The sequence below is a fragment of the Podarcis muralis genome, chromosome 4 (genome assembly GCF_964188315.1).
Source record: "Podarcis muralis chromosome 4, rPodMur119.hap1.1, whole genome shotgun sequence".
Classification (NCBI taxonomy): domain Eukaryota; kingdom Metazoa; phylum Chordata; class Lepidosauria; order Squamata; family Lacertidae; genus Podarcis; species Podarcis muralis.
Window position 1 is genome coordinate 3,324,363 of NC_135658.1, and position 24,000 is coordinate 3,348,362.

The 24,000-nt window shown below is 46.9% G+C and overlaps 1 protein-coding gene and 1 pseudogene across 6 annotated transcripts in view; one reads left to right on the plus strand and one right to left on the minus strand.

Moving 5' to 3' along the window:
- The window catches only part of LOC114595218 (zinc finger protein 75D-like), a 437,997-nt gene that overhangs the window by 335,609 nt on the left and 78,388 nt on the right, over positions 1-24,000 (minus strand). The window lies entirely within an intron of this gene.
- Positions 886-23,571, plus strand: LOC144327605 (uncharacterized; annotated as a pseudogene). Its single transcript, XR_013392730.1, has 2 exons — positions 886-1,014; positions 2,149-23,571. The product of XR_013392730.1 is annotated as an uncharacterized LOC144327605 (transcript).

A 24,000-nucleotide genomic window follows, 5' to 3' on the forward strand; every position in this document is an offset into this window, starting at 1 on the left:
CTAGCTGTCCTTCCACCGGAGATGGAGAGCTGGGTGAAGGACTGTCGAGCAGAGACCAGTTCCCAGGCAGTGGCCCTGGCTGAAGGATTCCTCCTGAGTCAGGCAGAGGAGAGAAAGCAGGAAGAGAGAAAGCAGGTTGGAGAGACTTTCCTCAAGATACTTCCAAGGGGCTCCAAAAAGGATGGAGATCATCCAAAAATGCTCTCCTCATGGCCCATTCATTCTTTTTCTGGGAAGACATCCATGCAATGAGATCTAACACCCTTAATAATTTTGGTTTTGTCATTCTCTGTTAATATTTATCACCATTCATTCACGGTTTTGAATCCTTGTTGCTCTTTCAGGAAAAGGATCTCTTTGAAGAAAAGAACACAGATTCCTGTGAGACAGAGAGGCCTCCGTTGGACACCAAAGAGAGGCTACTGGGTAAGGAGCAAGGTAGTTTTTCTCCATTTGGTCCCATTCTGTTGGTTTTCTAAATCATATGTGGGTTCTTTTCATCTTTTGTTGGGGGAGATAGTTGGGACCAAGAGCTCAGTGTAGGGGAGATATATTTTTTCTCACATCTAACATCTGAAATTCGCCCAAACATCCAAATGCACTCAGCAGGCAAAGCGTTCTCAAAGTCCCATCTGTTGTTGCAGATGCACTGCACTCTGGGCATCCAACTTTTTTTTCTCTGGCAGGTGACAGAACGATGATGGCAAGACCTCTTCATCCATCTCTGAATGGGGACAGAATGGAAGCAGCGGCTGTGGAACCAGATCAGGTCAGGGGAAGCTGCCTTGTGGGGATAGAGACCAAGGGGTGGAACAATGTCCTAGCTCAAGGAGTGGTGGTGAACAACAGTGTTGTTTCAGAGGAGGACATTTCCCTTTTTCTTTTAGGGTCCAGTGTGCTTTGAAGATATTGCTGTTTGTTTCACGGATGAGGAGTGGGAGTTGCTGGATCCTGACCAGAGAGCTCTGCATAAGGAGGTCATGGAGGAGAATCGTGGGATCTTGGCCTCTCTTGGTAAGGCTCCTTGTGGGATCATAATATCTGTTTTTAAATTCAAAACGGCTCTCTATGAACCTCATATATATTCACAGAACTCAACAGTGCCCCCTTAAAACATCTGGGATTACATTTGTCCCACAATAAACCTTGAACAGTAAATTACTTTTCTTCTTCTTCGGTGAATGTTCTTCCTCCAGTTGCAGCTTATTAAACAAGCAGCAGCCTGGTCTGAACTCCCCAGACCCTTTTGACTGTAAACTTCAGAGTTGTTGGGGAAGTTGAAGTAGCTTCTGTCAGGTTTTCAGTTTTTGTTTTTCCTCCCGTCAGTCTTTGGTTGCCCAAAGAGAAGACTGACATTGGAAATGGAGGGGATTCCATGATTTAGCCAAGCAAAATCCATTCGAGGGAATAGCCGGGCTTTTTGCATCACAGGTTGCACTAAGGGTGTCAGTGGATCCCTGTTAATAAATGCACCCAACCCTTTAGTAAAACCATCGATCTAACCCACTTGTGTTATGTTGGGATTTTTTTGCCTACGTGCTATTTGATGCAGCTTCTCACAAAGCAATTAAGAAGTTGGCCGAAGGCCAAGAAGACTGAGCAGAGGGAGTTGTTCTGCCTACAGATATGGGGCCTTGGATACAGCTCTGCTATTGGTTGAGGTCTCTACTTAGGCATGATGACTCATGACCTTCCTTGGTTGGTTAGTTGGTTGAACAGTGTGTGTTCTGAGAGTCGTTTGGAGCTTGTTAAGTGAGAGAGTTAAGATCCGTATCCTGTATATAGTAACTTGTGAATCTGCTGTAAGTAATAAACACCTATAAGTAACCAAGTTACTGGTAGCAGCGTCTTGTTCCTGCTTCATCCTACATGCCTGCAACTGATTGCTTCTGGAAGTCTGCATATGCACTGCTATATTCAACTGGCTAAGGTTGCGAAACTTCAATATGTTATTCCTCTAATACCAGTGTTAACAAGTTCTGGATTCAGGTAGGTAGCCGTGTTGGTCTGACACAGTCGAAATTTATTTTAAAAATTGTAAAGTAGCACCTTAGAGACTAACGAAGTTTGTTCTTCATATAAGCTTTTGTGTGAATTCACCATTAATTTCTCCCTGAGGCTATAATCCATTTCTCTCATTGCAAATAGTGATGGACTGAAAATGAAGAACAAGGGTGACCACGACAAAATCCCCACAATGGAGCTGTATAAATATATTGAAAGTGGAAAAAGTTCCCATTCCACTTCCCATCCAAGAAATCTCCCTGGGAAGAAACCATATCAGGGTGTGGAATGTGGAAAGAGCTTCAATAAGAAGGACAGTCTCACTTTCCATCAAACAATTCATACAGGGGAGAAACCCTATCAGTGTGTGGAATGTGGAAAGAGCTTTAGTAAGAGCAAGCATCTCACTTCCCATCAAATAATTCATACAGGGGAGAGACCGTATCAGTGTGTTGAATGTGGAAAGAACTTCCGTCGGAGCACCGATCTCATTTCCCATCAAAGAATTCACACAGAGGAGAAACACTATCAGTGTGTGGAATGTGGAAAGAGTTTCCGTTGGAGCACTGATCTCACTACCCATCAAAGAATTCATACAGGGGAGAAACCCTATCAGTGTGTGGACTGTGGAAAGAGCTTAAGGTATATTTCCCATCTCTATACCCATCAAAGAATTCATAAAGGGGAGAAACCCTATCAGTGCATGGAATGTGGAAAGAGCTTCAGTCAGAGCGCCAGTCTCACTTCCCATCAAAGAATTCATAGAGGGGAGAAACCCTATCAGTGCGTGAAATGTGGAAAGAGCTTCAGTCAGAGCGCCAGTCTCACTTCCCATCAAAGAATTCATACAGGGTAGAAACCCTATCAGTGTGTGGAATGCGGAAAGAGCTTCACTAATAGCTCCAATCTCACTTCCCATCAGATAATTCATACAGGGGAGAAACCATATAATTGCTTGGAATGTGGAAAGAGCGTCATTCACAGGGCCCATCTCACTTCCCATCAAAGAATTCATATGAAGTGTGGGAAAACACAGGTAGAACAGGTTAACACCATGTACTAGTAGGATGTGAAATCATATTCTGCCTTTAAGAAAAGAATAAAGTGACATTTATAGGGACAAATAAGGAACGTCAGAGGTTAAAAATAAAAAGTTAAAACAAATAGAATATGGCTACAAAAAAAGAAGTGTTAACAGTGGTGATAACAACACAAGCTCAACAGAGAAGGTCCATGCAGGATCCTGAACCTATAATGTTAATTGCAGAAATGCTGGCTGAAATAAAGAGAGACTTAAAAGATAATTCAAAAAATTTAGACTGTATAGAAACTAAGATAGAGCAAAACATGAAATCAGTGGGAATCTTGTTGGGCCAAATTAGTGCCTTAGGGAAAGCAGTCCAGGAGTTAAACATCAAGACAAAAGGCTTAGAAGGCACTTTGAAAGAAAACACAAACAGAGGTTAAAGAACTGAAGAGAGGCCAAGAGAAGACAAAGCTGGAAGCGGCAGAATTGAGTAAATTACAGGAAGTGACCTGGGACTCTATGGCGGTAATGGAAATGCATCAGAAGGAATTCAATTTGAAATTTGGGGGATCCCTGAAACAAAGGGAGAGGATATTAGAAAGAAAATCATAGAAACACTCGCAAACTGGTTACAGGTACATGAAGAAGTAATTTTTACAATTGACAAGCTCTTCAGAATTAAATCAAGCTTCACAAAAGCCAAAAAATGGCCAGGTGACTGTTTGGTGACTTTTAATTCAAGAGGAATGAAAGAGAAAATATTACAGGTGAATGTGAAAAAAAGATTACATTCTGGAGATGAAAATATACTTTTGAAGGAGATCCCAGTGAGATTGCTGAAAAAAAGAAGCAGTTACAAATTCCTGGCTGATGCACTGAGAAACAATAAAGTACCTTACAGATGGGAATTACTGGAGGGGGGTTTCATTTTCATATACTGTGGTACCTCGAGTTACAAATGCTTAAGGTTACAAACTCTGCTAACCTGAAAGAGTTGAGAACTTGGCCCCAGGATGAGAATGGAAATTGTTTGACGGCAGCGTGGCAGCAGCAAGAGGCCCCATTAGCGAAAGCAAGCCTTTAGTTAAGAACAGTTTCAATACTGGAATATAATTTATCTAAAACCCAGGGAAGTATGAGGAGATGGTATCTTAATATATGATTTTTAAATGAAAATGGAAAACATTTCAATATATAACCCAAGAAATACAAATATATTTTTAAAATAAATCTTCAACATCAAGACTGATGGAATGGGAAGGATATAAAACTTACATCAGAGGGAATATTATATCCTTCTCGGCCAACAAGGTCAAGCTGCAAAGATTAAAAGAAAATAATCTAAAAATTTCTTAAAAACACTATTGGGCGATATGGCAAAAAACTCATCTAAGGTTACATATGAAAGAATACAACAACAAACATTAGAACTGAATAATATACTAGCTCAAAAAATTGAGTTCAGACTACTAAGTCTAAGACAAATATATTGGGAACAGGGAGAAGGAGAAAGACTGACAAAAATTCTAGCTAATCGTCTAAAACAAAAGAAAACGAACCAAATAATACCTTTAAACAGAAATGAAAATAACATCACAGCGACCTCATCAATTGATATCAATAATAATTTTTTTTAATTCTACAAAAAATTATATGAAGGGCCAGAAAATATATCAGAGGATGAGGTGGAGAATTTCTTTCAAGATATTAAAATACCAACTATTGAAGAATATCAAAAAGATATGCTATCAGCACCTGTAATGGTTGTATGGGGTTACTTGCACGTAAATTGCCTTCGGTTTGGTTAGATCGCTTGCTCCACCATGCTTAGGGTTAGAGCTCGCGCTCCGTGACCTGTTAGTCACTTGCAGAATCCGTCAGTGGGCGTTTCCTGAACCTCTTCCAGCATAAGAGCTGTTTGACTCCCAGTCTCCTCCTATGTTCCCTGCGCGGAACGCGTCTGCGCAAGTAAGGGGTGTGGGGTTTGGAACTTAATAGGTTAAGTTGTTCCCATGATGCCTCAACATTCTGACGTCAGCTTTCGAAGCTGGGAGGAGTTCTCTCTCTTCCGCTCTGTCTTTGAGGGAGAAGGACGCAGTTTGTCATGGCTGCAAGAAGTCCTGGAGTTTTTCTGAGAAATGTCGAATAAAGGACTGTAAATAGACAAACCGGTACTCTGTGTGTTTGTCGGACGCTAAGTGACAGCTTTGACGCTGTGTTAACTCTGCTGAGGCGTGACTGGAGACGGAGCAGAGGCGCGGAGAGGAAGCGTGCCGGACCGGCCATAAAGAGCTAAGTTGGACCGTAAATCCAATTAGCGGGTCACGTCAAACCAATAAATCGAACAGGTTATGGGTAGCCTAATTACCGCTCGTAAAGCTGTCACTGGAGGCTGCCGGAACGCTTTGAAGTCTGCGGTTTGATGCAGAGAAGCTGGCAGGAGGCGGTGAGAATTTTGCCTGCTGTTAAGAGGCAAGAGAGAGCTGGGAGCTGAGAGCAGCTGGCTGAAAGACGCAAAGGTTTGCCTGTGTTGCTGCAGAGCTCAGAGCAGCTGAGATACGGGTGCCGGATAAGCTGGTGAGTAAGCTTGGGGCCCCGGGAAGACAATGGCAGATAGCCAGGTCTTGGAGGACATTCCGTTTGATAAGCTCACTCTAAGAAGTTGGGCAAGGGCGTAAAGTCAGCAAGGGCTGCCTGGGATGTGCTGTGAAACTTCAGCAGGAGGCCAGAGCCCTGGAGAGGTAATGAAAAGCCTAGAGATGGCTGGAGCCCCTGTTCCTGATGATTTAGCCTCAAGGAGCGCTATTGAGCAAGTCGGGGGGGCGAAGAATTCCAAAGGCAAGTTTAAAAAACGTGCTGGAGTGGAGTGCCGGTTCAGAGGGGGCAGATCTGGCAAGGAGTGCTTTTCCGGAAGAAGGAGGGCCAGGCCAGCTGGGAGGAGCCCCGGGCAGTGTTTTTCCACGGAAGTTCGCCGTTGCTACGTGTGTAATTCGACGGAGCACTTGCGTCGCTGCTGCCCACAGAGAGCGGAGACAGCTGGGCAGGAAAATTCCAAGGTCGTTTCTCATGGGAATCAGTCTCGGAGAGGAGGCCAGCGTGGGAACGCAAGGGAAGGACGTGACTCAGACACTGGGGGTTGTTGTTTTCATATCACTGCTTCTATGGCAACTGTGAAGAACAACTCCAGCCAGGACACGGTGACACGCTGGGTGTTGAATACTACTGTCGGTCATCACCTGATAAGCAAGCCTGCTGGCAGAATGCGGGACTGCAGGGCTGTTTCAACTGGAATGACTGTAATGTTAGCAGACGGAACGAGAAAATCAGTTTCTGCTGTGGCTAACATGTTTTTCCCCCCTTTACAGGAGGAGCTAGAGGTCTACGTTGTGCCGGGACTGAATTGTTGTCTGTTATCTGTACCAGCTCTTGTGAAGCAGGGGTACAAAATTTGCTTTGAAAATGATGCCTGTTCCATTTTCAGAGGGGGGAGACAACTGATCAACGTGGAGTGCAAGAACAATCTCTTTGTTCTGGAATCACCTCTGGAGGGTGGTGGGAATGCCGGAAAAGCACAGGCGCAGTGTGCTAAGGTTCCCAGTCATGATTCATGTGTTCATTTATGGCACAGGAGAATGTTGCACAGCAGTTTAGAAGATGTGCAGAAGTTGCCCCGCTGCACCAAAGGTTGTAAAATCACACAATGTGGTGGGGGGTCCCTAGGGTGCAGGGCATGCAAAGGTGCAAAGGTACATGGTTTTCCCGGGTTTGGGAGGATAGCCAAAGAGCCTTTTGAGCTTGTTCACACAGATCTGTCAGGACCCATGAGGTGTGAGAGTCTGGGTGGGGCCAGGTTTTTGCTGACGCTGACAGATGACTACAGCCAGGTTGGCTGGTGTTTCTCTCAAATCACAGGGGGAGGCGGTGCAACTGATCCAGGATTGGGTTGCGGAGGTGGAACTAAGGTTCTCCACCAGGGTGCAAGGGTTCAGGAGCGACCGAGGGTCACAGTTTACTGGGTCTGCTCTGAAGGAGTTTTTCAAGGAAAAGGGAATACGTCACCAAGTGACGGGTGCAAAGTCTCCTCAAGAGAGAGGCGTGGCAGAGCACAGGAGTGAAACACTGGCTGAAGCTGTCAGGGTTTTGCTGTGTGACTCTGGGCTGCCTCAGAGCTTTTGGAGTGAAGCTTGGAAAGCTGCCAACTTTGTTTTTAACAGGTCCTATAACCACGTTATAGGGGACACACCGTTTTTTCTGTTGCACCGGAAAATGCCACAGGTGCATTTCTTCCGCGTGTTCGGGTCCAAGGCTTTTGTGCCGGTACCAACAGCTCAGCGGAAGGCAGGTGGTCCAAAGGTTCAGGAAATGATCTTCTGTGGGTATGATCCTGCAACCAATGGGTGGAAGTTTGCATACCCAGAGGGCGATCAGACCAAACTGCTGGTCAGCAAGCGTGCTAAGTTCTGTGAGCAGGGTGGTTGGTCACGGCCTGGGGATGATCCTGGTTTTCTCTCAGAATGTCTGTCTGATTCTGAGGAGGAAAGGGAGTCAGAGGCTGAACCCGGTGATGGGGACCAGGTCCAGGATCAGGGTTCAGGGCAGGTTTGGGCGTCTCCAAGAGTTGTTAAAGGAGTGTCCAGGTGTGAGTCTTCATCTCCTGTTAGCGTAATGGAGAAAGCTCACAGACGGGTTGTCAAGTCAGAGGGGGAAGAGTCTGACGGAGAAGATACAACTGCTGGCCCAAGTGGGTCAGAGGGGTTTCAGGCTACAGGTGCGTGGGTCAGTTTCGCACAGTGTGATTCTGGGAGTGTTGAAGGGGTTCAACAGGTGCCTGGGAAAGATGCCAGGAAGGGGCAAAAGGCAATGGGAAAGGTGTTGAACTCAAAAAGGTCTTGTCAGAATGTGCGGCAAGAGGGGGTGTGGGGTTTGGAACTTAATAGGTTAAGTTGTTCCCATGATGCCTCAACATTCTGACGTCAGCTTTCGAAGCTGGGAGGAGTTCTCTCTCTTCCTCTCTGTCTTTGAGGGAGAAGGACGCAGTTTGTCATGGCTGCAAGAAGTCCTGGAGTTTTTCTGAGAAATGTCGAATAAAGGACTGTAAATAGACAAACCGGTACTCTGTGTGTTTGTCGGACGCTAAGTGACAGCTTTGACGCTGTGTTAACTCTGCTGAGGCGTGACTGGAGACGGAGTAGAGGCGCGCAGAGGAAGCGTGCCGGACCGGCCATAAAGAGCTAAGTTGGACCGTAAATCCAATTAGCGGGTCACGTCAAACCAATAAATCGTACAAGGGGAAGGCAGGGGCGTGCTAGCGCTCTCTCCACTGGATTCAGGTGAAGGGTCTGGGAGCCCTGTCTCCAATTCCCCTATCTCCCTCTCTTCTCTATTGGTGTTACGCGGAATTCCTTCCCCCTTGCTGGCCCCCTCTCCGGCAGAGCTCGGGAGCTCTGCCTCCGCCTCTCGCTCTGATGTCAGTTCCCTGACATCCACCTCCCTCCCAGGACCCCCTCCACCCCCGGCCGGACCCTGTGACGTGACTTTGTCCCCTTCTTCAGCCGACGATGCAGGGAACCCCCGAAAGGAGCTGCCGTCGTCATCCGAGGACTCAAACCCCGCTTCCCACCCACTCCGATCTCTCACGGGAGGGGTTTCCCAATCTGATTCCTCCTCTCCGGACGATTCTCCTCCTTCCTCTTGGGAAGCTGGAAAACCCCCGAACTCCTCCTCCTCGTCATCGGTGGTGGCAAATTGCTCTTCCCAGAATCTCTCCAGGGGTTTGGGCTTCCTCGGATACCTGTTGTGGAACTCTTCCACCAGATATCTATCCTCTATCTCCCCTGCGGGAACCCACGTGTTCTCTGACTCGGGTTCCCCCTCCCAAGCTACTAGGTACTCCACCTGCCGCCCCCGCCAGCGCGAATCCAGGATCTCCATTACTTGGTGGTGATGTTCCCTCTCTTCCAGTTGTGGGTGTGTGAGCCCTTCTCCTCCTACCCCCGGACTCTCCGCTCCTCCCTGTACGGTGAGAGCAGTGACCTATGAAACACCGAGTGGATTTTCATGTTGTCTGGCAACTTGAGCCGGAAAGCCACCGGGTTCACTTGGTGTGTTACCTCAAATGGTCCCAGCCGTTTTGGCCTCAGTTTTTTACACCCGCCCTTGAAGGGTAAGCCTTTTGTGGATAACCACACCCGGTCCCCCACCCTAATGGTCTCCCCTTCACGGCGGTGTTTGTCTGCTTGTCTTTTGTACGCCTCCTTGGCCCTTTCCAGATTCATCTTAAGCTGCTGGTGCAGGGCTTCCATTTCTTCCATGAACTGCTCTGCGGTGGGCACGCTCCACCCTTCCTCCCCCCTTCTGGGAAAGGACCTGGGGTGACACCCATAATTTGCCAAGATCGGGTTCATCCCCGTGGACACATGCTCCGCATTGTTATATGCAAACTCTGCCAGTGCTAGCTTTTCTACCCAATCGTTCTGTCTCTCGTTGACGTAGCAGCGTAGATATTGTTGTAAAATGCTGTTCGCCCTCTCTGCTTGCCCATTAGTTTCCGGGTGCCTCGCCGTCGAGAATCCCACCTCCACCTGCAATAAGTTCATAAGCCTCCTCCAAAACCTCGAGGTAAATTGTTTCCCTCGGTCAGAGATAACCCTCGAAGGAGCCCCATGCAACCTGAAGATGTGGTTCACGAACAACTGGGCGGTCTCCTCTGCTGTCACGGCATGAGAGCACGCTATAAAATGGCACATTTTGGTTAGCAGATCTACTACTACCATGACTGCTGTCTTCCCTCTAGATTTGGGTAAATCTGTCATGAAATCTATAGACACCACCTCCCAGGGTCTTCCCGGTGTGGGTAAGGGTTCCAATAGTCCCGCTGGGGCGGCCCTCTCTCCCTTGGCCCTTTGGCAGAGGTCACACCCCCGTACATACTCTCGTACATCTTCCCTCACCCTTGGCCACGAAAACTCCCTGGTGACCAGCCACATGGTTTTGTGTTGTCCAAAGTGCCCCGCTGTTGGGTTGTCGTGAAGCTGTTTGAGCACCCTTTCCCGCAAGGCCTCCCCGGGCACATACATTGCTCCCTTGTAATACAGCAGTCCTTCCCTTTCCTCAAAACCTCCCCGGTCTCCCCCAGTTCCCCTGAGTTCCCTGATTCTGGTTTGGGCGAATTCGTCCTGGCGAATTAGTTCGGCCAGTTCCCTTTTCCCAACCAACGCTCCCCCACAAACCCATCATTCCTCAGGGAACACGTGTCGAGCTTCTGGTGGTCCTTCTTCCATGTACTCCGGTTTCCGGGAAAGCGCGTCTGCTCTCACGTTCTCTTCTCCTGGCACGTACATGATCTCAAAGAAGAACTTGGAGAACTCCTGAGCCCACCGAATCTGTCTCTGATTGAGAACTCGCGCTGTTCTCCAGTATTCCAAGTTCTTGTGATCAGTGCAAACCTGAACCTTGTGCTGAGCCCCTATTAGGATATGTCTCCACTGGCGGAACGCTGCGTAAATAGCTAACAGTTCGCGATCATACACCGTGTAGTTCTGTTCCGATTTATTCAGCTTCCTTGAGAAGAAGGCGCACGGCCTCCAGGTGTGTTGGCCCCGTCCTGGCTGGAGTAACACCGGCCCAATGGCTCTGTCCGATGCGTCGGTCTCTAGCCTCATCGGCTTCTGCAGGTCCACGTGCAGGAGCTGTTCCTCCGAGGCGAACACCTTCTTTAGCCTTTCGAAGGACCGTTGGGCACTTTCCGTCCAGACGAACTTCTTTTTGCTACTGAGGCAATCCGTGATGGGTGCGGTCAAGTGGGCGAAGTTCTTGATGAACTTCCGGTAGAAGTTGCTGAACCCGAGGAACCTCTGTACATCCTTCCGGGTCTTGGGGGCCTTCCAGTCCAGCACCGCCTGCACCTTGCTGGGGTCCATGGCTAGGCCTCTGTCTGACAACCTATATCCCAGGAATTCCACTTCTTTGGCGTGAAACTGGCACTTTTCCAGCTTGACCCACAGCTGGTGTTCTTGTAGCCTTTTAAGAACTTCCCTGACGTCCTGGACATGCTGCTTTTCATTGTCCGAATAGATCAGGACGTCGTCCAGAAATGCTACGCAGTTCTTGTACAGCAGGGGACCCAGCACATGGTGCATGAAGCTTTGAAAACAGGCTGAACCCGACTGTAATCCAAATGGCATGACTAAGTACTCAAAGGCCCCTAGGGGGGTGAACATGGTGGTTTTCCATTCGTCACCCTCTCTCATTCTAATCAAGTTGTATGCTCCCCAAAGGTCCAGCTTGGTAAAAATCTTACCCTTCCTTACCCTAGTCAGAATATCATCAATTCTGGGCATTGGGAAGGTCACGGGTTCTGATACCAGGTTTAATTTTCTGAAGTTCACTACAAGCCTGGGCTTATCCGTGTGTTTTTTTGTCCACAAAGAACACAGGGCTGCCCCCCACTGCCTTAGATACCCTTATAAACCCCCTTTTCAGGTTTTTGTCTATAAAGTCTTGCAACTCCTGCATCTCTCGGTCCGACATGGCATACAGCTTACCCACCAGCAGCTGCGCCCCAGGGAGTAGGTTGATTTGGCAGTCGAAGGGCCTATGTGGCGGCAGCCTGTCCGCTTCCTTCTCGCTGAAGACCTCTTGTAAGTCCGCGTACTGTGGTGGCACTTCCACACTCTGCTTCAGTGTGGTTGCTGCCACTCTGGCCAACCTCACCCTGGGCTTCACTCCCCCCTAGTGTTCCAAACAGTGCGCTGACCCGAAGGTGACTGTCCGCTGATGCCAAGCCACCACTGGATCATGGAGCACTAGCCAGCTCATCCCCAGTATTATAGGGGGTCCTGCCAGTGTGGCCACGTGAAAGGCAATGGTTTCTGTGTGCCTGGACACACTCATCCTCATTGGCGGGGTTTGATGTGTTACCTCCCCTCCCAGCAGCTCCCTGCCATCTATCGTGGTCACTTGGAGTGGGAAATCAAGTGGCAGCAGGTGGATCTGGTGCTCCAGTGCAAACTCCCTACTAAAAAAATTACAGGAGCTGCCTGAGTCCAGCATTGCCTTCACCGTGACTGGGTGTCCATTTGGGAGTTCTAGCACTACTTCTACCGCTATAGAAACCTTGGGTGGGTCCGGTTGGGGCACTTCTATTAGTTGTTCGCTTGGCTGCTGCGCCCGCCTGTGGGCACTCAAGCGCTGGCGTTTCCCTGCACCTTTTCCTCTTCCCCCTCCTCCTCATTTCCAGTGGCTCCCACCATCCCTTGCCAAGCCTTTCTTTGTGGGCAGACTCTGGCAAAGTGTCCTGGCCGTTGGCAGAGGAAACATTTCTTGGTGCTTTTCCCAGCCTTTCCCTCCCTTTTGCCTCCTTGGTGGGCGCTCGGAACCTCGCGTGCGCGCGCCCCATCAATTTCCATTGGAACCACGTCATCGGAAGGCTGCCTTGGCATCTCAGAAATGCGGTAGTCAGGTCAACGCTCTCCTCTCCCTTCCCGCCTTTCCAAAGCGCGCGCTTCCTGGCGAGCGCCTATCGCCATCGCAGCTTTTGTCAGCTGATCCATAGTCTCCGGGCGGGACGCGCGGGAGAGCTCATCCCGGACGGTTGGGGAAAGCCCCTCCTCGAAAAGCATCCTTACGGAGGGGCTATTTAGATCCCATTCCAGCCTGTGTATTAACATCGCAAAGCGGGACCAGTAGTCTCTAACGGAAAGATCCCCCTGCTTGCATCTCATCAGCTCCCGCTGGGTCAGACTCTCCCCCAATTGGCTTGAATACATAGCGTCCATCGCCTGAAAAAACTTCCGGACGTCCTTCATGGCGGGGTTCTGCGCAGCCATTAAGGGTCTAACCCATTCCCTCACGCTCCCCTCAAGGTGCCCCACGATATACGCCACCTGCGCTGCTTCGTCAGCAAAGTCACCATGCTGCAGCTGCAAGGCGTACTCTATTTCTGTTCTGAATCCATTATATTCCTGGGGCTTCCCTCCAAATTTGTGTATCAGTCCTGGCACCTTCCTTGCTACTGGAGTGGGTCTCACCTGCGCGTCTTGGGTGTGCCTCTCATCCAGCCGCGCCATCAGCAGGGATACATGCCGTTCCAGCTCCTGGTTCCTCTTCACCAGGTCCTGCACCCCCGCAGCTTCCTCCGCTGCCCCGGTGCCTCCAGTTTGGCTCATGTTTCCCCTACTAGCACACAAGTAACCGCAGCAGGGACTGACGGATTGCTGTAATGGTTGTATGGGGTTACTTGCGCGTAAATTGCCTTCGGTTTGGTTAGATCGCTTGCTCCACCATGCTTAGGGTTAGAGCTCGCGCTCCGGGACCTGTTAGTCACTTGCAGAATCCGTCAGTGGGCGTTTCCTGAACCTCTTCCAGCATAAGAGCTGTTTGACTCCCAGTCTCCTCCTATGTTCCCTGCGCGGAACGCGTCTGCGCAAGTAAGGGGAAGGCAGGGGCGTGCCAGCGCTCTCTCCACTGGATTCAGGTGAAGGGTCTGGGAGCCCTGTCTCCAATTCCCCTATCTCCCTCTCTTCTCTATTGGTGTTACGCGGAATTCCTTCCCCCCTGGCTGGTCCCCTCTCCGGCAGAGCTCGGGAGCTCTGCCGCCGCCTCTCGCTCTGATGTCAGTTCCCTGACAGCACCCATAAATATATCAGATATTGAGAATGTAATAGAAACAATGGGGAATGGGAAATCACCTGGACCAGACAGTTTTCCTACAGAATGGTATAAAATATTCAAAATCTACTAGTCCCCAGACTTCTAGAAGTCTATGAGGAAATAGCTCAGAAAGGTATATCTGCTGCAACATTCAATGAAGCTTTAATAATAATTATACCAAAACTTAACAAAGACCCTACTAAATGTGCAAATTATAGACCAATATCATTAATGAATGTTGATGCAAAGATTTTGAATGCAATATTGGCTGCAAAATTACAAAAAGTTATTCAAAACTTGATTCCTAATAATCAAACAGGTTTTATAAAAACAAGACAAGCTACAGATAATATCAGATTAACAATAGATTTGATAAATTTAAACAAAGATGAAGAGGAGTTTATGATATTGTCATTAGATGCAGAAAAGGCTTTTGACAGAATATATAAGGAATTCATAGGGTTTGTGTTACGTAAATTTTGTTTCCCTATAGAATACTGTAATTGGATTAATATGATTTATAAAAACCCGTCCCGGATTGTTACAAATGGAAGAATTTTGAATTTGATTAGTTTAAATCGAGGAATGAGACAAGGATGTCCTCTTTCTCCGTTATTATTTAATCTCTGACTGGAACCATTAACAAGAGCAATAATTCAGGATGAGCATATCAAGGGTGTAAAGCACAACAAAGATAATTACAAAATTGTATTATTTGCGGATGATAACCTTTTATTTATTACAAAACCAGAAGATAGAATTCCGAAAATTATGGAGAAAATAGAAACCTTTGGCAGAATATCGGGATATTCCATAAATTGGACAAAATCAGAGATTTTACTCATAGGGCCAAGGGCTACATTGTATAGAAACCATCAGTTTTGGTTGTGCAAAGACTTTATTAAATACTTGGGTATAATGATTTCATTAGATATAGATCAAATTGTAAAATTAAATTTGAATAAAAATATAAATGAAATTTCTTTTGATATTGAAAGGTGGGGACCTCTAAACCTCTCCTTTTGGGAAAAGGTTAAAAGTCCTCAAAACTGCCCTGTCCAAAACTGCCCTGTCCATCTCTTCGTATTCCATCAACTTTCAACTTAATTTGCCACTCCCTCTTTATTGGAATTTGGTTTCCTTTCCAGTTTTGTGCTAACAATATTCTCGCTGCTGTGGTGGCGCACATAAAGTAACTTCTTCAGAACTTGGGGATCTCATCCTCAAGGATTCCTAAGAGAAAAGCTTATGGCTTTTTAGGAAATGTTAATTTAAACATATTTTTTAACTCACTGTAAATTGTATCCCAGAATTCTCTCTTTTTTTTTACACTCCATGCATGATACATTGTCCCGACTGCTATGTTACATTTCCAACACAAATATGAATTATTTTTATACATCATTGCCATTTTATTAGGTGTTACATACCAGCATTAAAGATTTCCATATAATTTTTTTTGAGGGTATAGCATGCTGTGAATTTGAGATCTTCCTTCCACAGCTTCCCCAATGCTGAAAGTATACAGGATGAAAGCATGGCTTTCTCAAAAACAAGGAAAGCCAGGGAAATCTCGCTTCCCCTTTTTTTGGATGGAGTTACAAACTTTGTTGATCAGGGGACTGCTGTGAAAATACTGCATCTCAATTTCAGTAAGGCTTTTGACAAAGTCCCCTGCGACATTTATGTGAGGAAGCTGGTAAAATGTGGGCTGAACGAGGTAACCGGTGGATTTGACTGACCGAACCCAAAGAGGACTCCTTCATGGTTCCTCATCATCCTGGGGGAAAGTGACAAGAGGGGTGCTGCAGGGTTCTGTCCTGGGCCCATTGTTGTTCAACGTCTTTATAAATGTCTTGGATGAAGGAACTGATGGGATGCTCATCACATTTGCAGACGACACCAAAAGGGGAGCAGAGGCCAATGTGGCAGAAGTCAGAATCCGATCAAGGGCAGGAATATTACCACTTTATTCTGCCATGGTCACGCCCCACCTAGAATACTGTGTTCAGTTCTGGGCTCCGCAATTTAAGTATATTAAATTTTGTTTGCCAGGGGAAATCAAGAAGGTGGGGGAACATAATCCATATTCCTTTTATAATACTTGGCCAATGTTTATTAAATACATGAATTGTTAAGACTGTTGCAAGAATCCACCCAGCACTAATGGCAAAATGTGCCATGATCTTTTAGAATAATCAAATGAAACTTTTAACACATGGCAGGATGAAAGTCTTCAATTTCACCAGGACAAGTTATTTGTTGTTTACTGTTGTGGTCATTGCTTTCTTTAAAACTATCTTTTGTACTGTGAAAATAAAAGCAATACAGTGGTATCTCCGGTTGCGCACGGGTTCTGTTCCGGAGCACTGGTCGGATCCCGAGGTCTCCTCAACTGCAGGTGCCTGTTTTGCACATGTGCTTATGCGTAGAGTGCTTATGCGCATATGCGCGGGACGAAACCCAGAAAGACACTCCTGGGTTTGCTGTGTGCGTATCCCAAAGGATAGGTAACAAGGGGAGCATAAGTAGAGGTACCACTGTATTATTATTTTTTTATAAGAAAGGTGGGGAAATCATGCCATTAATCTGCTTGCATGTGTTGAGTGTTATTTGGAGACTGTAACTCCCAGTAATTTACCATTACAGTGGTACCCTAAGTTACAAACGCCTCAGGTTACAAACTCTGCTAACCTGGAAGAGTTACTTTGAGTTGAGCACTTTGTCCCAGGACGAGAATGGAAATCGTGTGCTGGCGTGTGGGAGTCATAAAGCCACGGCAAAGGCTTGTAATATTGCAGGGTGCCCCCTGACCTCGGCTGACCAGCACTCTGAGCTTTACAATGTATTGGAATGTTGTGTTTCCTCTGGGCAGTGATGACCCTATATGGTGAAGGGGTAATAAAAGCCTTGACAGGATGAGGTAACGGTGAGACATTGGCAAACGGCCATGCGGCTGGGGAGAGACAAAGGATAATAAAAAGGTTACCGGAGGGAGAGAAGAAGCATGAAGGAGCTGCTCCTCCATCCTGAAAATACAGCTGTCTCTCTGTGTCTTTATTTTATGCTAAACTGCACCATTTTGTAACGGCTGGCTCCGACAAGTGGTGCCCCGTGTGAGGCTGAATAAAAGAAAACAGTCTGAGGCAGACTAAGAGGATTTTAAAAGAAACTGAGAGGTTTTTTGATCCAAGCAGTGGATATCATCGGCTCACTACGCTCGGCAAGGGTTGCACAGCACTGAAGCATCTTAGGATCCCTGGTGAGTTCGATCCCTTATTATATTGATTTTAGAAAAATGGGCAGCTCTTTGTCTACTCCCCAACAGAAATTTTTAAAAGACTTAAAATTTCTCCTCTCCTCCAACAAATTGGAAGTTCCGGAGGGTGATTTGATACAGCTTATTCTGGCCATCGAAGAGCATTCCCCCTGGTTTCCTGCAGATGGGACTTGGGAATTAAAACTTTGGGACAAGATTGGTGCACATTTTCATGGGCACCCCAGCATAGGTGTTCGGATTCTAAATGCATGGTGCAAGGTTCGTTACACCATGGGCTCTTTATCACCAAAAAATATTTCCCTGGCTGCATTGCCAACACAACCTTCAGCTTCTTTAATCCAGCCTACTGTGTTAGAGTCTGTTCCAATACTTGCCTTGCCAGCAGCAGCTCCAGACCCCAAACCTCCGGACTACAGTTCCTCACCAGAGGACCCAATCCTGCAAAAATACCGTGGTCTGGCTGGCAATAATCCTAATCTTTCAGAGGCAGAACCAGCTACCCCTTTTCAACGTGCAGTCCTTGCCTGTTCCTTAATTCAGGATACTATGGCATTCCCTGTTATTGTGCCCCCTGCTGGTGCTCCAGCAGGAACTCAAGCCCAGCACCAACCTTTTGACTTTAAAATCTTGAAAGAGCTGCAATTGTCAGTAAGGACAAATGGACTTCAAGCCCCATTTACACAGGCTCTTTTGGAAGCCACATTAACTCAGCTCTTGGTTCCAGAGGACATCAGGCTTTTGGCCCATACAGTGTTACCCCCATCAGCTGGTGTTTTGTTTGCCCACGAATGGGAAACTGCCTGCCGTGCTTATGCTCCAGCCTCCTCCAGACAACTAGTCAGAGGAAATAATCCAAATATTACCCTCGCAGACATCATAGATGCCATGATGGGGCGTGGTCCCTGTGCTCAGGCTTCAGTACAAGCCACACTGCTGCAGATCTTATTGAGGGATACTGCTCTTGCTGCTAAACAAGCAATGAGAAAAATTCCAGAACCCAGTATTCAATCAAGGTGGGGTTCAATTAGGCAAGAGGCAAGAGAATCATATTCTTCCTTTATGGACAGGCTGATTACAGCAGTGAGTCGCCAAATTGAAAGTCCTGAAGCCAAACAAATAATTATCAAACAATTGGCTTTTGAAAATGCTAATGAGGATTGTAAAGTTGCATTGAGACCAATAATACACAATCCTGCCACAGACACAGCAGCCATGCTTCGCATTTGTCAGTCTGTAGATACAACCACCCACAAGGTTCATCTGCTGGCAGCAACGCTAAATGAAAACCAGCCTGTAGCCACCGATACAACTTGTTTCCAGTGTGGCAAACCAGGATCACCGATACCCCAGTGTGGGTAGAACAGTGGCCTCTACCAAAAGAAAAATCCGCAGCAGCGGCACCAGCTTGTTTCTGAACAGCTTATTTCTGAACAATTGACTTTTGGCCACATTGAACCATCTTCATCCCACTGGCTCCAGCAGACAGGGAACGGTTTGCTTCTACATTGCCAGTATATAACAATTCGCAGCCCACCCAGCGATATCAGTGGGTTGTCCTGCCTCAAGGCATGCGGAACTCCCCTACACTTTGTCAACATTTTGTGGGTGAAGCATTGAAACCTTTCCGCATGCGCCACCTAGAGGTGCTGCACACGAGCTGCATCTGGCAGTGTTTGCCTTCCTAACCATTTGCCTTGCCATCCTTTGCTGCACCGTTATACAAGGAAGAGAAGCAGACGACCCAGTCCAGTTGAAACCACCATAATTCACCTCATCAGCTGGCAAGCAGCTGTTGTCAGCTTCCTACTCTGGCTGGCAGTATCCACGGCTCAGCCACTTTCGAACTAGAAGAACAGCGTTGTTGAATAAGACTTTTAGGGGAGAAAATTATCATAAGATATGGAGGGATAATATTTTTGTACAAGATATGATTAAGTTTGCCAGTTTATTGCATGCTTCTAAATGTTGGGTGTGTATGCCAGTCATTCAGGCATAATGGTTCATGGTGTGCCTGACAATGGATCTTTTCAATTTACAAATATTATATCCCCTAAGCAAACTTTTTGGCCTCCAGTACAATTGACCCTCCATGAGCCTGCCCCCATTTGTTTTCAAATTAAAGAGGGGAAAGAATCATGGGGCATATATCCAAACTGTCAATATGCATTGAATTTCACTTTTAATAGCTCTTGTTCTCTTACAGGAACATACAGTGACCAATCTCAGTGCTATAGGAGTGACACCAGTGCATGGCTAATAAACTAGAAAGGAAGCCTACCATGCAGCTTGGAATCAGAATTCTTATATTCTTGGCTTCCGGATGGAAGTTGGCTTCGACATTTATTGATTTTCGTGATCATTATAGTAGTTATTTGTGTTATTTTGTGTTGCTGTATACAATGTATTCTTTCTATAATCTCTATATGTACTGCATGGTTCTCGATGTCAGGATTCTCAGCCGCAGTCAGAGGTAACTGGCCTCACTCCAGGCATTTGGCTTGAATCCTTGTTGACCTTCCCGTCTGCGTCTCCCGGCAGGATACAGGCAAGGTCACAAATCGGCGATCCTCCTCAAACGTGAGAAGAACACACCCTCCTCCCTGCTTCCCCCAGGGAGGGGAAAGAGTCAGACAGAAATCTATTTACATGTCTTTTATTTCTGTCATTCCAGCAGTACAGAGAAATGTGTCTGCACTCTCCAGACTCCAGCAGTAGAGTCTCAACTCCGCCCCTGTACTTCCAGTACAGGTCAGATGACACTCTGAGCTAACATCTGGTGCTCAGTACAATGAATAGACTGCCCCTTTTTCCCAATAGTACAGTCCCACACATCACCATCCTGTTTTGCATTCCAGACACCTGCAGCTGGCTTTCGCATTGCTGCTTTTTCCTGACAACCTCCCCCAAAAGCATCAATGGGCGTTGTGAGCAAAACATGATCCAGAGAAGAAAACAAACAGTTGTTATACATATAACAGTCCCCTGTTGTTTCAGTTCCACCCTTGGAACTCCCCGCCACTGGTTTCCCCAGTGTACCTCTCTGGTTGTCTGGCTTCCAAGGAATGAGTGCATCTGCATTACCTTGGCTAGCAGCTCTCTGTTGTGTCTTTGTCTCTGACTTAGACACTGCTTCAACCTGTTCTCGGTTGTGTACTACAGCAACACATGCAACAGCTAAGTTAGCAAACTCTTTTGAGTACCTCTTTGGTGGTACACCCTTTGTAACCCTCTCAGACCTGCGTATGAGGTGCTGATCCTCTCTGCTCACTGGTTCAACCTCTGGACTTTGTTGAGAACCAGTACCAATGGCAAACAGTGGTTCATCCTTCATCTGTGAAGGTCTATCCATTGTGTAAGACTTCCTCTCAATGACTGTGTCAACTGAGCTCTTTGAGCTATCACTGTCATCATCAGTACCACTGTAATCAGAAAAATCATCATCATCATCTGAATTGTCCTCAGTGGGAAATGTGTGAACAATTACTCTCTCCTGTTCAGGAGCACTCTAGAAGTTTTGTGAGAATCACCTGATCCGATTCAGACAAAATTACTCTGTAGAGACCCTTTTCATATCCCACAAAAATGCCTCTGGCATTCTTTACTCCACCTGGAGCTTCTGTCCTCACATGAGACCCAAAAACCTTAAAATGGGCAACAGAAGGTTTTCTATGGAACAGCTTCTCAAAAGGAGAACTTCCCAATTCTTTTGAGACCTTTCTCAACCACACGTGAACATAGGACATTAACGACTCCGCCCAATATTCATGTGGCAAATGTGAACTAAGCAATTGCGCATTCATCCCCTTTTGCAATTCTTTGTTCACCCTTACACAGACACCCCTATTCCACGCTTCCACCGAAACAGCAACCTTGTGTCTTATCCCTTTCTTCTGCAGGAACTCCTGAAAATCCTGTAAAAGAAAAACTTGCTTCTCATCTGTGAAAAGACAATCAATGTTAGCATCATGCACATTTTTAACCTTGTCACAAAACTCCTGAAACCTTTCTAAGGTTTCTTGTGGTTTCTGCATCATAAAAACCCAGACATAATTTGAGAAACAATCCACACACACAAGATAATATCTTGCATTGCCTCTAGATGGTGCTAGAGGACCAATCACATCAGCATACACCAGCTGAAATGCCCTGTCGACCCTCGCCACCTTCCGGGCGCTTTTGGTCACACCTGCAAGAGAGATTATGTTAGAATCAGAAGAATTACATTTCATGTAATCACTTTGATCAAAAGTCAACAAATACAGTCCATCTTTCTCTTTGGCAGAAAGATACAGTTCTCCATCTTTGAAGATCTTGCAGCTCTTATCATCATAGGACAGTTTCAGTCCTTTCTTTGCAATCTGCGACACACTCAGCAGATTGAACTTCAACTGAGGAACCAAATACACATTGTTTATAGTCAAGTTCAGACTCTCAAGATACACAGTCCCAATCCCGGTCGCTTCCAACTCCTGACCGTTGGCCTGCTTCACAGCGAAGCTTTGCTTCTTCAACGTTGAAAACAGTTCTCTGTGTGGGCACATGTGTTTAGTGGCGCCAGTGTCCAGAACAAATGAGTTCCCCACCTCTGGTGTGGCTTTTAGCGCCATCAAAGCCTTTGCAGGTTTCACCTGAGACTTGGTATAACTTTTGCCTGATGCCTCAGGCTTCGCAGAGCTCCCCTCAGCTCTTTTCTGCGCACGTGGCCTCTTACAGCTCCGCTGAAGATGCCCAGTCTGTTCACAATTGTAACATGGGACAACGTTCAAAGCTACAGCATGCTCTCCAGTAGCAACATCAGTGGGGGAATTAGAACTCCGTTCCTCTCTCCCCCTGTCAGCAACATCCATTGCAGCTCGAACAGGAACATCAACAGTTCCTCCACTCCCCCATCTGGGGTCAAAGCTCTCCTCAGCTTTCGATGAGCTCTTAGGAACCTGGCCAGCATCATCTGGGCTCACCCCTTCTGGGGTAGTTATCCATCCAGACCATGATGAATAACTGTCATTAGTCAGGGGAGGTGGGTAAGGCAGGCCTCCCCCCTTCTTGGCATCCATTTTGAATCCAAGCTTTAGCTCTCACTCTCAAGCCTGCTAAAGTCCAACAGTTGTTTTCTGCCTACTCTGGCAGGCAAACTGCAAGCTGTTTCTCAGTCCTTGCACAGCAACGAAGATAGCCAAAACAACTTTCTCTTCCCAGGCTCTCTCAGAGCCAGCTGCTCAGTTAGTACTCTTCCACTTTACAGACGGACGTTGCTTAGCAACTGTGCATTCCAATCTCTGAACAGGAAATCTTATCAACCACAAGAATTCCTGGTATGCAAGCCTCCTCTTTCAGAGCTGGCTTTTTCCAAACGCAGCTCCCGTGAACCAGAGAATGAATCAATCTGCGTTCACACTTTTAGCCCGAAATTCAGCATACCTTGGGGCTCCGTTGCTTGGAAAACACCTCCTCTCGGTGTCCAGCCGTCTGTTCAGCTTCTGGCTGCACGCAGACGTTATTTCCTCCCTTGGTGCAGAGGATGAAGACGATCCATCCACTTCTCATGCAGATTCCATGGATCAGAACCACCGGCAATGCTACCAGATGTCAGGATTCTCAGCCGCAGTCAGAGGTAACTGGCCTCACTCCAGGCATTCGGCTTGAATCCTTGTTGACCTTCCCGTCTGCGTCTCCCGGCAGGATACAGGCAAGGTCACAAATCGGCGACCCTCCTCAAACGTGAGAAGAACACACCCTCCTCCCTGCTTCCCCCAGGGAGGGGAAAGAGTCAGACAGAAATCTATTTACATGTCTTTTATTTCTGTCATTCCAGCAGTACAGAGAAATGTGTCTGCACTCTCCAGACTCCAGCAGTAGAGTCTCAACTCCGCCCCTGTACTTCCAGTACAGGTCAGATGACACTCTGAGCTAACATCCGGTGCTCAGTACAATGAATAGACTGCCCCTTTTTCCCAATAGTACAGTCCCACACATCACCATCCTGTTTTGCATTCCAGACACCTGCAGCTGGCTTTCGCATTGCTGCTTTTTCCTGACACTCACATGGTTCTCTCTGATATAAAATAAAGAAAGAGGGCATGTGGGAGTCATAAAGCCACGGCAAAGGCTTGTAATATTGCAGGGTGCCCCCTGACCTCGGCTGACCAGCACTCTGAGCTTTACAACGTATTGGAATGTTGTGTTTCCTCTGGGCAGTGATGACCCTATATGGTGAAGGGGTAATAAAAGCCTTGACAGGACGAGGTAACGTGAGACATTGGCAAACGGCTATGCGGCTGGGGAGAGACAAAGGATAATAAAAAGGTTACCGGAGGGAGAGAAGAAGCATGAAGGAGCTGCTCCTCCATCCTGAAAATACAGCTGTCTCTCTGTGTCTTTATTTTATGCTAAACTGCACCATTTTGTAACGGCTGGCTCCGACACTGGCGGTCCAGCGGCAGCAAGAGGCCCGATTAGCGAAAGCACGTCTCTGGTTAAGAACAGTCTCAGGTTAAGAACAGACCTCCGGAATGAATTAAGTTTGTAACCAGAGGTACCACTGTATGTGTTTCTGTGTGTTCAGCACACATGATTGCAGGTGAGACGGAATAAAACTCTTCCTAGGAAATTCCCTTTGACTGGTGCTGTATTGTTTCAAATGTGACTTCACTTACAGATAAGAACAAATAATATTTATTGCTGACAAATCATACCATCGTCAGCTCATGAATTTCCACTCCAACAAACCCAGCGCTTAGCATGAGCAGCTGATTTCTTCCCATTTCTTAGGTGGAAAGAACTGATAATGAAAAGGAAGAAGGGAGATAGACCCTTTCCCTCACCCTTTGGGGATCTCGGGGGGCTTCATTTCACCCCTTAGTCCTCCTCCTGAAAGCTTGGCAAATGTGGAGTTTTTGCTCACACATGGCCATCACATAAAAATTAATCTTCTTTTAAAATGGTATTGCAGCGCTAAAAAGGCTCAAGAAAGCAATTCCTGTAGTAGCTGGCATATTAGCAAGCCCAGTGCCACTCTGCCAACTGTCTCACTCCCAGCTAA